This window comes from Leptidea sinapis, chromosome 26 (assembly GCF_905404315.1).
Source record: "Leptidea sinapis chromosome 26, ilLepSina1.1, whole genome shotgun sequence".
Classification (NCBI taxonomy): Eukaryota; Metazoa; Arthropoda; class Insecta; order Lepidoptera; family Pieridae; genus Leptidea; species Leptidea sinapis.
The window spans coordinates 333,160-350,537 of NC_066290.1; positions in this window are offsets into that span (position 1 = coordinate 333,160).

Here is a 17,378-nt window from a genome sequence, read left to right on the forward strand (position 1 = left end):
TGATCGAGCTCGTTAATTATTAAGTCACGACTGTAAAAAATTATGCCTATCATAAGATATAACTATAGCCTCTGAAAGGACGCCATGTTTAACAATTGTATTGAAAAGTTTTTTTTTATAAACTGCTCACTGGACTTCATTATAAATGTGCATAACGTAATAATATAAGTAAACATAGACGTAATTGATCCTACTGACTTAAATAAATTAATTAAATGGATTATTTTTCCTAAGTTAGTTGTTTACGCCTAATAAAATATTATAAAGCAAACTACTTCAGCAGCTGTTGGCAACGCCGGGTAAATTAAATTAAATAATTAGTCCTCAAAAATCTATAATTTGTTTTAAATGTAGGAGTATTTTTTAAAAGAAGTCACACGAGTCTTTCATTTCAAACCTACTTTATATATCGCGTACCAACAACGACAACTACTCCATAATAATTTTCATTCTGATAACTTCAAGGCAACATCAATTATACTCAAAATACTCTCATTTAAAAACTTGGTGAAAAGTGTACAAATTTAAACACTACTATACTATTAATAATATTTATGCAACCGTTGTGTGTTTTAATACCTAAATATCCATTTAAATCCTCTAAAATATTCTGAAACAGTAAGCCTACTGCTAACATTAAAACAGCCAGTCCTAGTAGTAACCTTATATCATCCATTACTAATTATATATAAATAAACTAAGTATTAATGAAAGAATTATTTATGTTACTAGTAATTCACATTTTGTATAGTGCAATTATTAAAATTCACTTGAATATTATGTTCTTTAGCAGAGTTTAAAATATCTGGCGGTGTGCTATCAAAACTTGTCGCTCATTTTTTGTAAACAAAACAATAAAAATATCGAAGAAAAATAGCGGGGATTCGAATAACCTACTTTTTTTTTACGGCGCGTGACGTTCTGCGGCCCGATTCACGTAATTTTACATGAACGATATCACAGCGACATCTGTCGTTCACCTACGATTCGTATTCACGTGATTTAAATCGCACGTTCGAGAGACGATCCTATCCAAAAATCGCTAAAGCGTATTCACGTCGGCTAGACGGACTTCAATCGTTGTGTCAGTGGTATTCTGCTATCTTTTTACAATCGGTTACCAACGATTTAATGTCAAATCGAACGTCTGAGAAGTCGCTGAACTGAAGTTAGTAATTTACAGTTGTTGGCTGTTGTAAGTTTTTTCATAAACATGAATATCAGCTTGTTTTGGATACTTTTGGATATTTTCGAAAGGGAAGACGGGCGAAGAGTAGGCTGATTCACGTATATTCTAACGATCCAAAAATCGTTGTAGTTCAGAAGTCGTCCTATTGAAACTTGGTCCAAAATTGGTATTCACGTACTGATTTGATAGGACTCACTCACTCAATAGGACTGAAACTCGACTTATCGACGACTTACGATAGGACATTGCCAGTCTAATTCTACTATTCCTTTATTTTCTACCTTATTCTTTTAAATATGTTTATTATGGTATCACAGTCTTTTGCTCAGTTACTAGTACTCAACCTAACAATATTTGAAGCCGTAGAGTAGTAAAAAGATTTTTATACAGAAATTAATAGGCTGAAAATGAAAAGTCATACCCAAACGGTTGTAATAAAAAAACCGCCGTACATCAAAGTAATAATAATAATAATAAAATATTTTATTTGCAGCTAAAAAATGTGTAATTAACAAAAGTAAAACGTATCAAAACAAAATTTATTACAGCTTAAAATTAAAATTAAAATGAAACTTAAACATAATATAAACAAAAGAAGCTCAAACATCAGCTGCAAATAGGCACAAGCTCGGCATATGCTGACACACATCATGTATGTCCAGCGCCAATCTTCCGCTTGAGCCATTCTGTGACCTTGAAGCTGTCCCAATACGAACGTACGCTATGATTTTTATAATTTTTTAATTTGTTGTGAATTATACGTTTTGATTTTCGACTTTCTCGGTGTAACCCGTATCGAACCGATGGTTGCTTGCTCTGTGGTCTTCAAGCGTCCTCAAGCGTCAACCAACTGTCTAGGTGACAGGTGACACTGTCAACTGTCAAAATAATTACAGGACTTCTAGAGCCACATTATATCAACAAACAATTGTCAACTAATATGTTATTCATTTTATATTGTGCATTAGGCTTACAATTTTGAACTAAAAAATACCCACGATTAATACCCAAAATTATAATAAAAATACTAACACCATACAAAAAATAAGTACCTACTAGATAAATATATATATATACATAGTTCATTATAATAATAATAATAATGTCATAAGAAGACTTTAAACGGCTCAGCTGTTTGTTGGTGCCACAAATTATGTATTTTGATTTCACCGAAATAAGACATAGACTGTTTTTCTGGGCCCACAACATAATACTATTAAGGTCATCATTAAGCAACTGGACCGCATTATCTATTTCACTTGGCTTACAAGATATATATTATATTTGGGTATCATCAGCATAAAAGTGGTAAGGTCAAACTGGATTTTCGCCCTAGTGTAGGTACCTAACTCAATCTCGTCTCGTTTTGTTCGATTAAACAAAATGAGTCCGAAGAAGATTGTACCCGTGCATCAGCTTGAATTACTAACTGAGCTATATTATTTTTTTCATAAAAACTGTAATAATTACAATATTTGATAAAGAATTAAGTAGGTATTTAATTAGTCCAATAACATAGGTAAAGGTAAATAAATACCTTCTCTTTATTCTAGCTCTTCCATACTGAGTAAGAGGAAAAAAATATATTTTTTGAATAACTCAACATCATTGAGTGCTTTAGTCACCTGTCGCACTGCTCTAGACACTGTAGGTTGAGATACTAAGTTGAAATTACTCTGACCAACAATGGTTTGGTAAGATCCTGTTGCATAAAATGCTAGTGCTATTAATATATACTTATAATGTTAAAAAAGCACATGATTTTATAATTTACTTAATTAAAGTCTTAAATATAGTAAATATCTAGTCAGATAGAGATCTTTCTTGGTAACTACCAACCAAAATAGGAAACTAAGTATAGTATTGGAATAAAATAAATTAATTTACCATAAATATCATTAATGGAGAGAATATCACTCCTACGCTCTCATGGAATTAGAAGAACGAGGTCTTCAATAACACCGAGGACTAAATCCTTGGTAAAGCGAAATGTTTTCACGAACTCCGTATCTGTCATTTCGAAAGCAAAATATTTGTTGATCCTTACATTATTTTGGCATCGACGTTCTCTTCACCGGTCTTCCCTTTGGGAAAGATCCAAAAGTAGCCAAGACAAGCTGATATTCATGTTCATGAAAAAACTTTCAACAGCCAACAACTGCAAATTACTAACTTCTGTTCAGCGACTTCTCAGGCGTTCGATTTGACATTAAATCGTTGGTAACCGATTGTAAAAAGATAGCAGAATACCAATGACCCAACGATTAAAGTCCGTCTAGCTGACGTGAACACGCTTTAGCGATTTTTGGATAGGATCGTTTCTCAAACTTGCGATTTAAATCACGTGAAAACGAATCGTAGGTGAACGACAGATGTCGCTGCGATATCGCTCATGTAAAATTACGTGAATTGGGCCGGAGAACGTCGACGCCGAAATAATATGAGGATCAACAAATATTTTGCTTTCGAAATGACTGATACGGAGTTCGTGAAAACATTTCGCTTTACCGAGGATTTAGGCCTTTGTCTTATTGAAGACCTCGTTACTCTAATTCCATGAGCGTAATACTATACTTAGTTTCCTATTTATCTGACTAAATATTTATTATATTTAAGACTTTCATTAAATAAATTATAAAATAATGTGCTTTTTTACATTATAGGTAGGTATAGCACTAGCATTTTATGGTACAGGATCTTACTACCAAACCATTGTTGGTCAGAGCAATTTCAACTCAGTAGGTATCTCAACCTACAGTGTCTAGAGCAGTGCGACAGCTGGTGACTAAATAATAATATAATAATAATATGTCATTTATTTCAGGCATTTTAAACCCATTACAGTAAATTGAATAAGATGTACTTAAAAATAAAAATAAAATAAAATTGTATACATCACAGTACTTAATAATTAAATAACTTAAAACTAAGATTGCCCCAAAGGGGGGTTCGTACAAAAAGTAATGTACTGATAATACTATTTCCGGTTAATGTCACGATGCATCGAAAGCCAGTAATGGAGTATAGGATTCTCTGGGTGCTCAGAGCATACACTGAGAATTTTGTTTTTGGATTCGCGAATGCGAGACCAAAAAGCAGCAACTCGTGATCTTATCACTGCGAAATAATCGGGGACTCTGTCGTCGGCAAACATGCCCGACGCACTTCAATATTTGGGCAGTCTCATCAGAATACGGTATGCATTATTATACTGCACTCTGATGCTGCTTCGTGCAGTTTTAGTGCAGTTGACCCAAAGCTGACACGTGTAGAAGCATTGACAATATGCTCTAAATAGTGTCAGCTTCGCCTCAGGACTGCACCGTGCAAACCGGCGTGCGAGCATATTGCATCGAACAGCCAGAGCCCTCCGCTCGCGTTCTATATCTTCGCTATCACACAAATTCTCAGTTAGGATATGCCCCAAGTACCTGAATCGGTCCACTCTATCTGTGGATACACCGTCTAAAATGACCATCGGAATTCTCTCCAGACCTTTCTTAGCCGGAAACACCATCATTTGTGTTTTTTTACATTATATTTTAGGCCATGCTGCCCTGCATATTTTTCACAGATAGCCAGCAGTTTCCTGAGGCCTCTGATTGAGGGACTTTAAAGCACCATATCGTCAGCGTAGCTGAAGTTATTCACGCACGTTTTCCCTATATGACAGCCAACTCCGGCATTCCTAAGTTCCACAATCAGATCATTGACATAAAGGCTAAAGAGGTCCGGAGAGGTTAGCCCTCCTTGACGCACGCCGCACTCTAATCTAAAGTCATTAGAGATGGCGTCGCCCTATTTTACATAATTTGTTTGGTTTTCGTACCAGTATCTCAACAGATCTACAGTTTTTTGCGGTACATTCGACCAGGTGAGTTTTTGCCATAGTAATTGATAGTTTACCAGATCAAAAGCTCGGCTCAGATCTAAGAAGCATGCGTATACAGCGGTGTCCCTACGTGTGTAGTAGCTAACTGTCGATTTGAGAGCAAATATAGCAGAATCCGTTGAGAGACCGGGACGAAAATAAACTGCGCATCATCAATCTTTAAATTACGGTTTACATCCGGGTAAATTAATTTCTCCAGTATTTTTCCTATAATTGTACCTAACGAAATTGGCCTATAGTTTTTGAGACTGGAGAGATCGCCAGTTTTATTTTTAGGGATAGGAACCACCACAGTTCTCATGAGGTTTTTTGGCAAGTAACCTGTATTTATGTAAATGGTAAAGAGATCCGCCAATTTACTATAAATTTCATCACCTGCATAAAGTATATGTTCCAGGCTCAATCCATCAAAACCTGGAGCCTTTCCCCTTTTCATTTTAGTTGTAACACTGGCTATATGGTCCGATGAATAACGAAGAGGTTTACATTCAGTACTACTATCATTACCAGGCGATGAGGCATATTCTGCTTTACGAGTAGACAATGGGTCCACTTTGAAGTGGTGCGAAAATAAGTCGGCAATGAGTTTTGGTTCATGCTCTTTATCAACGCTCGCAGGTAAATTTGATCTATAGTTCAGACGTTACGTGGCCTTCCAGGATTTTACGAAGTTTTTATCTGCCTGATGCGCACCACTTCAATTTATTTTTAAAAATCTTACGACTGTCCGCCATTTTATCGAAAATCGCACCAGTTTGTGGTTTACCACACCATAGCCAATATTTGAAATAATATCTCGCTTTTTGGTGACTCTCACGAACGTGGTAGTTGCATCCCAAAACTTTCTTATGTCTTACGGGTGCATCATGACACACACTCTTTTTGGCAGCGTCTTGTAAAACCTTAACAATACTGTCATAATAGCGGTCTAATAAAAATAAATGGGCATTACATAAAATAAAATTACTAAAATTACAATCTATACAGCTTAAAAAATGACTAGATAAATTAATATCACTCAGGTTATCACAACATGGATATTATACCTATTGGTTTCGTTCATGTCTCTGTTACCCCAGTGAACTGCAGATTGTGTCTTATTTTCTATAGATATTGTTATTTTTTGAGGAAGTATATCCATTTCACACTTAATTAGAAGGGGAAAATGGTCAGACCAGTACACTCCATGATGTTGAGTTATTCAAAAAACATATTTATTTTCCTTTTACTCAGGATGGAAGAGATAAAATAAAGAGATATTTATTTACATTCACGTATGTTAATGGACTAATTAAATACCTACTTATTTTTTTTTAAATATTGTAGGTACTTATTACAGCTTTTATGAAAAAAATAAAATAGCTCACTAAGTAATTCAAGCTGACGCACGGTTACAATCTTCTTCAAGCTCATTTTGTTTAATCGAACAAAACGAGATAAGAAAGAGTTACCTACACTTGGGCGAAAATCCAGTTGACTTTGATGTACCTACGGCGATTTTTTTTTATTACAACCATTTGGGTACGACTTTTCATTTCAGCCTATTAATTTCTGTATAAAAATAATTATACCTTACCTTTTTACTACTCTACGGCTTCAAATATTGTTAGGTTGAGTACTAGTAACTGAGCAAAAGACTCTGATATCATAATAAACATATTTAAAAGAATAAGGTAGAAAATAAAAGAATATTAGAATTAGACTGGCAATGTCCTATCGCAAGTCGTCAATAAGTCGCTGAGTTTCAGTCCTATTGATTTGTCGTCCTATCGAATCAGTATGTGAATACCAATTTTGGACCAAGTTTCAATAGGACGACTTCTGAACTACAACAATTTTTGGATCGTTAGAATATACGTGAATCGGCCTACTGATAGTGTGGAACGTGCGTAAACGAAGATGTTCTTTTTTTGAAATTCATACAGATACCACGCATCGAGCAATAAGATTGTGGCTGTCTGTTGAAACCCTTTGCGCATGAAGAGATCGAAAAAAAAACATAAGGAGTGTTGTTATGAATTTCAGTACAACATTACCACACTCATTTGGATGATGTAATGGTTATTAGGACATTGGGTGTTTTAATGTTGGCAATAAGCTGTTTCAGAATCTTTAATAAAGGATTTAAAGCATGGGTGTAAAACTATAACTACAAAAAGTATCAAAACTTCCTCCGTGTTAGTGACATGCCCTGTTTAGTCTAAAATTATTATTATTTCAGATGAATTAATGGTAATTTACTACACGAGCCATAAACGTTGCCGTTTTGTCAAAAAAATATAGATTCATTATTAAAGTTGATTTAGAAACACACACGAAACAAAAGATAATCAACGCTACCGTTAAAATGTACTGCATAATTCATAGAATGTTCAATAAACGTTATTGTTTCGTTTTAATAATTTAATCTAGATATATTTTCTATTGTTAATAGTATTCAAAGAGTTCTTTACACTATAGATAATACATGAGGTATACTTCATGTTTTCAAGGATAACTATAATGAAGCATATAAAAATGTAGATGAAGTAAAGAAACATTACAAAGCATTCGTTGATAATTTAAATACAAAGGAAGCATTAAATGAGAAAACGTTGGGTAAAGACACATTTTTTATAATAAATTAATATGCTAACTTAAGAGTCCTATAGAAATTGAAGGATGATTTACAGTTGGCATGTAAGTATAGATTTAACTACAAGAAGTATTTTGGCGATGGAAAGTGAAAGACCATGAACACTTGCAAGATGTCTGTTACTGAAGTGATTTCTTTGAAGTGAGGGTATGTTCTATCCCTGGCGTGCCACAGGGTTCAGTCCTCTCTCCCACTCTTTTCTCGCTCTTCACGAGCGACATTCCCAAGTTTCCGAATGTCCAGCTCGCTCAGTACGCTGACGATACGGCACTCTACTTTGGCTCCGCTCTATTGAACCGCTCAACCTTGAGCAGGAACATTAAAGTGCTTCAAGCCGCCGTCGATGAACTAGGCAACTGGTTCAGAAAATGGCGGATTTCAGTGAACCCCACCAAGAGTGCAGCGGTACTCTTCGGTAACGCGAATAGCATCCGCGCTAAAAAACGACCGACCGACGTCATTAAATTGTATGAAACACCCATACCGTGGGTGAAGGATTACAAATACTTAGGAGTCACGTTCAACAGCAATATGAACTTCAAGAAACATATTGATACGGTATGCAATAGAGCCCGATTTGTCCTCAGTCGCCTTTATCCACTTGTGTGTGGGTGAAGCAAACTTCCGCTCAAACACAAAGTGACGCTGTACAAAACCGTCGTACGGCCCATACTGTCATACGCAAGCGTCGTTTTCGCGCACACCCGACCGAGCTACTTACGTCTTTTGCAAGTAGTTCAAAATAAATTCACGCGCATGGCAACCGGAGCCCCGTGGTTCATCCGAAACGTTGACCTTCACCGCGACCTAGAGCTTCCGACGATAGCTCAACACTTTAAAGAGATCTCGCGACGCTTCTTTGACAAGGCACCTAACCATCCCAACATCTTGGTTAGGAAGGCATGCGGGTACACCCCCCTTCACCATAGTCTCAACCCAATAAGACGTCCCAGACACGTAACGTAAGGTAGACCCGGATGACGACATCACCATCGCGAACGCGACACCCACACAAACACCGACACAGACACGCACACACCGCCTTCGCAGGCGTAGGCGCGGTCAACCACCGCAAACCACTGGCACTCGTCACTCTGACGATGGCCAGCGGCCCGCACCCTAGATACACCACACATTGTTTTGATACCCGACGAGACGTTAGTCCTCGTCCTGTAATAGTGTCACTACACTCACTAACACACGGACTGACTGACGGACTGACGTACACCACTTACACAACCACAAACACACTCCACAAACAGACACAAACACAAACATACATGCACACTAACATTTACACCACTTACACACATACATACATACAATCATAAACACATACACACACACTTACATACATTACACTAAACATCACCACACTCGTCGGCGAGTGTGTTCTTTTCATCTTCATTTTCATTCTCTCTCCTTCCCACAAGCACACAGCCGGTCTGAGGTTCGAGTCTCCTTAGGAGACGCCCCGCGACTGTTGTTGCGTAGTCTTTGCGGCCTCCACGGCCCACGTCCTACTTCGCTGTGAAAGCCAGGGCTGCTAACAGCACAGAGGAGGTTTTAGTCGGTATGGGGCGTCCGCTTACGCGGACACTCGAGTCCGACATATTACGCCCCGTTCCGGGGCGTAAATACGTAATAGTATTTCGTCCTCTCAAAAAAAAAAAAAAAGATCTATCCTTGAAGTGTCCTACGTTGTATCGAGACAGAAATAAACTTCCAAGGAGTCAAAGCTGCTCCATGATGAATTGATCGCCAATACATGCCGCTCTTTCTTGTATACAGTCAAATGGAAAGAGCTGGATAAATAAAACCTTAAGTAGTCACTACAGAAAAAATATTTTGTTATTATATTCTTGACCGTTTCTTATATCTATGAAAGAGCAATTCTTGTATATTCTTCTTCTTCGTGATGGCCAAGTCGAAAACTACGAGACTTAGAGGAAAGTCGTGAATAGAGTCATGCCCTCGATTTATAAGAAACCAATAAGTGCATATTTAGTTTTTTTAAATCTCTTGAAATTTTAATGGAAATCGACCCAAATGATTTTACAAAAAAAATTACATCCTACATTATTGGACCAATGGACGCCGCTTCCTTATAAGGATCAACCTTTATAAAGATATGTATTACTAAAATTGAAAGGAAATACCGAATTGTTTCTTTTATTATTTTTGCACGGACGAAAACTTACCTCCTATTCAATCTTTTTGTTAGAAATCTTCCTTTTTTGTTGATATTCAATTGAGGATAAATCCTTTCATGGTATCAAATACAGTAAGGTCATGAGAGACGTATGAACTTATGCATAAGAGTAAACGGAAATAATTTCGAGTACTTATTAAATAGGTAAAAGTGAAATATGAAAAGAAATTTGTAATTTTTTTCTATTTGCTGTCATTTTTAGTAATACATATCTTTGTAAAGATTAAACCTTATCAGCAACAGAGTCCATTGGTAATACAAATGTAATTTTTTGAAAAATCATTCGGTGGGTATGCTGGTCGACAAAGAAACAGAATTTAATTCAACTGAACTTTATGATTTAGATAAAACTCCCTAGCTCTATCAAAATTTAATGAAAAGTATGACAAGAAGAAAGCTGCAAAGAAATTGGACGGATGCATTAATTACCTGAGGTTCGTGAAAACGCTTGTAAAATTATATAAAAACCATTTTCAGGGTTGTAAATCCAAAGAATTAGACGCAAATGCTGATATGTAGATAAAGTAATACGGCGCCTATTTCTGCCATGAAGCAGTAATGTGTAAAAATTATTGTGTTTCGGTCTAAAGGGCGGGGATTTTTTTTGCAGGAGGCCTTTGTCCAGTAGTGGACTTGTTTCCCCTGTGATGATGATAATTATCATGAATAGAAGTAAGTTGTAAAGTGACGACTTTTCCGTCTAATTAGTTTTTAGTTTTAGGCGGAATCGTCATTCCGAGGGAAATTCCCTTCAATCGAGTAGCTATGCGTGGTTTCCGTTTGTAGTTTTCAATTATTTACAAAACACATAATCCAGAGTTAATTTAATAATATTTATACACGAATTAATAATTGTCTTGGACGTAATCTTTTGATGGATATTATTAAAAACTAGCTGACCCGACAAACGTAGTTTTGCCATATAAATTATTTTTAGAATTAGACTGTTTCTTGGACATGCAACAATATTTTATTTTTCTAACATAAAATAATTTTTCTAAAATAAACGTAGCTTAAATTACTCCTTATTACATCAGCTACCTGCAAATAAGTCCCGTCAAAATCGGTCCAGCCATTCCAGAGATTAGCTGAAACAAACAGACAGACAGACAAAAATTGTAAAAAAAAATTTTTTGGTGTATATATATTCATATACATGCATATATATATTCATATACACGTAGTAAAAAACGGTTATTTCAATATTACAAACAGACACTCCAATTTTATTTATATGTATAGATGTAATTGAGAGAGAGAGAGAAATTAAAAAAACTTGAGATGCCTTATTTCTACTTTTTAGCCTTTGTGATATATTTTCCCAACTATATGAAGATTATATTTTGCTTTGTTGACATTGTTATCTTCGTCATAGTGTCATTCACAATGCTTAAAAATTTAAAAGTGCTTTTAAACAATAAGCAAACGCATGGCTCGGTAGAATGTAGTCCAATTGAATTTATAATTTTATTTAGGAAGAAACAAGAAACTTAACAATATTCTGAACTACTTTTAAAACTCTTATAATAGATTTTAAAATCTTTTTTAAATGGGCCTTAATGGATATTTTTTTCGAGGAATTCAAATTTGTCTGTTTGTGTTATTGCCTCGGCTATCGATTTACGGCCATTTATTTATGTCTAACGTCAGTAATATGTGTATTTTAGTTCATGTAAAGTCGAATCTACGTTTCCAAGGTGCTAATTTTAGTTTCCAAATACTAATACACATACACTGGGCCGGCCAGTTTTTAACCTCCCAACAAGTTGGTCCTAGTCTCTCACTCTCATAGAAGTATATATAAAAATATACGAACATGAACATTAACTTAGGATATCAATTATTACGGCGACTTAAAATTACAGACATTAAAGTTTGTGTCACATAATGTGTCATTAAAATAAGCTATCTAAGTATACTAACAATAAATAAATCTTACTGAGGATCTTAATGAGCCTGACGAATGAAACTTAAGTACTCGTGAGAACCTTTGTCAACAAAGTGGAATAAGATTCACTGAACAGAGGGACAGGGCTAGTCGTATCGATACCGGCTTGTGGGCCGTCCTCACCGTCCTCTACTGAATATTTTAATGTTTTAGAGATTCAAGAACGATTTACTGCCAACTGTACCTACTTTGTAACTTAAAATTACTGTCGCTATCAGTAAGGCGTTCATTGTATCCATTTGCAACATTAATTGGATTCGATTTTTGCTTATTTGCTTCTTTTGGTAATTCTTTATTAATATTATTATTTTAATATTATATAATGATGAAAATATAATACAGAGTCAGCAGATCTATTTAATGATATGAAACGAATGGATTTTACTCCTTATTAACGATATAGTAGACACTAGACATACACTTATATGGTATATAATATGTTTGCAAAGCGGTCATCTTGGATTTTAAATATGACCCCACAATCCATCTCTTCTACCACGAGCACCTTTTAAAACTTTATAAGTACTTATTGTTTGTTGCACCTCTTCTCTTAATTATTCAAATATGAATATATTAAATAATGTAAACTACATGTATTCAACAATATTTACTCTGATAATAAACAATTAAATTCACTACAACTTTCAAATCAAAAAGGCTCAGTAATACTCGAGTAACTCGGTAAATGTGCAAGAAGGGACAACAAAAAATAAGATAAGGATCATGACGATTAGAGATCTGACCTTCATAATACACAGTGATGTAATGAATGAGAGGTCCCAGTCCCAGGTGAGCATCAGACACGACCTTTCATTCAATATAACTGTTCCGCACATAAACCGTACTCTATTATAAGTGAAGTGGTCTCTGTACACATTTACCAAATCACTGTCCTTGTTGTCCAAATATAGACGCCATTTAGCAGAATTGTGTTATTTTGCAGTTTATTTAATGTAATTATAAACTTACGGCCACTGAAAAAAAAAACTACTCGATACAGGCGGAGTTGTTGTTGAATTATTAATATTTTGCATTTTAATATAATCTAAGAAACAGTTTGATATTTTATGTGACATCCCTCACTTCTTGTATTAAATATACACATTTAATTTGTACCAAAGTTCATGGGCGATGTGGGACTGGAAATTATATTTGTATGTTTAATATCAGAAGTGAGGAATATCACTTAAATATGACAAACTGTTTAGATTTGCTAGAACGACACCTCAAGTGAATATGTTATATTTCCTAATATGCAATTATTGGCATTGAGCCGGTTATCAACTGTAAAGTAGATCCTGCAGATAGAGCTTCAAGCTGTTTAGTTCCTATTCGCTTTATAAGTATGCTATTTATTTATCATAAATTAATGGACAATTTATAAATAACAAAATGTTTGGCACCTAACTTACAACATACTGTAGCGTGTGGGTCTTCTCTCGCACGCGGGACCGGTACAGAATAAAACTAACTTATATATTATTAATTATTATTAACTTATTCTTATTATAAATATTAAATAGTAGACTAAAGGCTGACCGTTTTCACTTCTCATTATTTCTATTTTGTCTCGTTATTCAATCACTATTCGATAGTCTTCTCATCCACGTCAATATTTAAATTTAAAATACGAGATAATCTGATTCTTTAGCTTGACGGCCAATCATAGAACAATGAGTGCTTATATGCGGATAAGAACTCCTTGTTACAACTCCTACTACACATTATTTAAAAATTTTATCATTTCCTTTGATTTTAAGTTTTTATTTCTATCGGCAAACATACCGACTTACTGATTTTTTCGTATATTCATATTTTTTAGCACTTTTTTAAATTTGCTATCTTAGCACGTATCACAAAATAAAAAGTTATAAATAAATAAATAACAATACTGAAATTTTGTATATTATAATATTACTGTACAAAATTCTTGTACATTAATATAGTAAACTAGCTGACCCAGCAAACGTTGTATTGCCGATATTAAAATCGCGATACAAAAGTAACTGTTGATTGTAGATGGGTGAAAATTTGAAGTTGTATGTATTTTTTAATGCTGACTCATAATCAATTAAATTTAAAAAAAAATGCCAAAAACAATAAAAAAATAAATTTCGTGTGGACCACCCTTAACATTTAGGGGGATGAAAAATAGATGTTGTCCTATTCTCAGACCTACCCAATATGCACTCAAAATTTCATGATAATCGGTCAAGCCATTTCGGAGGAGTTCAAAGCTTAACACCATGACACGAGAATTTTATATATTAGAAATATAATCTTTATGAGTCAATTATCTGTATCTAGACGGCTATAATTATTACCGGCGATATTTTCACCTCGAAGTGGTCGTGTATAATAATAATAATATTGACACACTTTTTACACAAATGTATGACCCAGAATCGATACAGATTTTATTTGAACAAGGTTTCAATGTCAACAGGACTGGTATTCAAGAATCTTGATTCTGACCCTTACATAATATATTATTTATATAACTTTATAAATATACAATAATTATTTCACGCAACTGTAATATTGTGACATTGCAATCAGCTTACGTACAAATAAACATTATTTTATTACAAATTAATTTGCTTAAAACTTCAGGTTGTATTTTTCCTGCCTGAAAACAATATACGAAAAGGGTTTTTATCTTTTCAACATGTCACTCATTAATAAAAATTTTATTTTACATTTTATAAATCGAATCCTGCAATTTAATACGGATTATAAATTTATGTGAAGGAAATATGGTATAAAACTTTGAGACATATTAAATTGTATTAAATTATTATTTAATTAATCCAGATCCCCCTGAAAACGAGGTATTGAAACGTCGAGTTAACTAAAATAAAAATAAAAATTTACGCAATAACCTAATGTAAAAAGATAGTTACAATTACACTCGTTTAAATCCTTTAAAAGTGTTTTTTTAATGTGTAACACTCGCATTAACCAAAGAAAATACATAATTTAGTATTTTCTTGTATATTGACATATGAATAAACTTGCGCTATTATTTTGAACATGAATAAAGTGAAATAAACTATTGAAATTAATACGTTACTTGAAGAGAGTTAAGAGGGAACCAACGCTTGGTCACTCAGAAGCTAAATGTGAGTCTTGGAGATCGGTTCCTGATGAAATTATGTACATTCGGGAAATGGTACTCAGCCAGGGGATGATCAGTTATAGAGTCGAACATTATATTGGAATCGCTGTGTTTTGTTTTTTATACCTCAGTAAAAAACCGGGAGAGTAAGATGACAAGTCCGTGGACCGTAAGGGGGAACGATATATATATATATATACACAACGTATATTGCTGCCATTATACGTTGTGTAAGATACAATATACGTTGTATGATACAATATACATTGTGTAAGATACAATATACGTTGTGTAAGATACAATATACATTGTGTAAGATACAATATACGTTGTGTAAGATACAATATACATTGTGTAAGATACAATATACGTTGTGTAAGATACAATATACGTTGTGTAAGATACAATATACGTTGTGTAAGATACAATATACGTTGTGTAAGATACAATATACGTTGTGTAAGATACAATATACATTGTGTAAGATACAATATACATTGTGTAAGATACAATATACGTTGTGTAAGATACAATATACATTGTGTAAGATACAATATACGTTGTGTAAGATACAATATACGTTGTGTAAGATACAATATACGTTGTGTAAGATACAATATACGTTGTGTAAGATACAATATACATTGTGTAAGATACAATATACATTGTGTAAGATACAATATACGTTGTGTAAGATACAATATACATTGTGTAAGATACAATATACGTTGTGTAAGATACAATATACGTTGTGTAAGATACAATATACATTGTGTAAGATACAATAGTAAGATACAATATACGTTGTGTAAGATACAATATACATTGTGTAAGATACAATATACATTGTGTAAGATACAATATACGTTGTGTAAGATACAATATACATTGTGTAAGATACAATATACGTTGTGTAAGATACAATATACGTTGTGTAAGATACAATATACATTGTGTAAGATACAATATACGTTGTGTAAGATACAATATACGTTGTGTAAGATACAATATACGTTGTGTAAGATACAATATACGTTGTGTAAGATACAATATACATTGTGTAAGATACAATATACATTGTGTAAGATACAATATACATTGTGTAAGATACAATATACGTTGTGTAAGATACAATATACGTTGTGTAAGTTACAATATACGTTGTGTAAGATACAATATACATTGTGTAAGATACAATATACATTGTGTAAGATACAATATACATTGTGTAAGATACAATATACGTTGTGTAAGATACAATATACGTTGTGTAAGTTACAATATACGTTGTGTAAGATACAATATACATTGTGTAAGATACAATATACATTGTGTAAGATACAATATACATTGTGTAAGATACAATATACGTTGTGTAAGATACAATATACATTGTGTAAGTTACTTCGGTGTTAGTTGGTAGGCTTGCTATATTATAATACATGTTTTGAACGTAAGTATCTCTACGTGGTGAGTGCTGACGACGGCACGGGCAAACAATATTTTGTTTAAATCCCACATTATGTGACTCTGACTCGTTCACCGGACTCCGTTAGGAAATGACAACTTGAAGTCACGACTTCTATCTATTGCAGTTACTTATATAACTTATGTAACTATCCACATAATTATATTAGTATCTCGAGATAGATATATGGTGAAGGTTATTTGGGTGCTAATAAAAATATTATCGTTAGCTCGACATGATTCTTATAATGTTTACTTACTATGAAATCATTTGGAAAAAACCGTTTTATAGTAAAGTGTTGAATATATTGATTTTTTTTCAAGCTCAGACTCTGTGAATGTTAATTGAAATAAAATATTTTTTATATAAAAGATGAGGCAAATGTGCAACAAGCTCACTTGTCTATCAAAAGTGGAAAACAAATATTGTTACATGTCATTCGCAGTACAAGATGTCGAAAGAGCACTTATGAGACTGAACTAGCTGTAATGGAAATGGAAGATGAATAATAACACAAAATTATTCAAAACCAATTGTTGCTAGAAGAATTTTATACACAGATTATTTAAGAGAAGAAACTATAAAATATAATATCTTTTGTCAGAACTTGAACATCATTCTTGATTTTTTTATTCACACACGAGAGCTGCATCCCGCCACTGTAGTAAAATTAAGTAACTGTTTTTAAGTAACAAATTTTTTAAGCATTTACATTTAAATTTCGAGGATTTTAAAACAAAGTATCCTGAAGCTGTCTCGCTTTATGTACCGTGTACAGTACGTGTACTGAAGTATTCAGCATGTTGTACTATTATAAATATACTATTTTGTATATCTTTTAGCTACGAACAATTTAAAGACAATAAAAGAGGTTACAATATCATCATTATTATGTCATATTTTTATCAAATGTTTA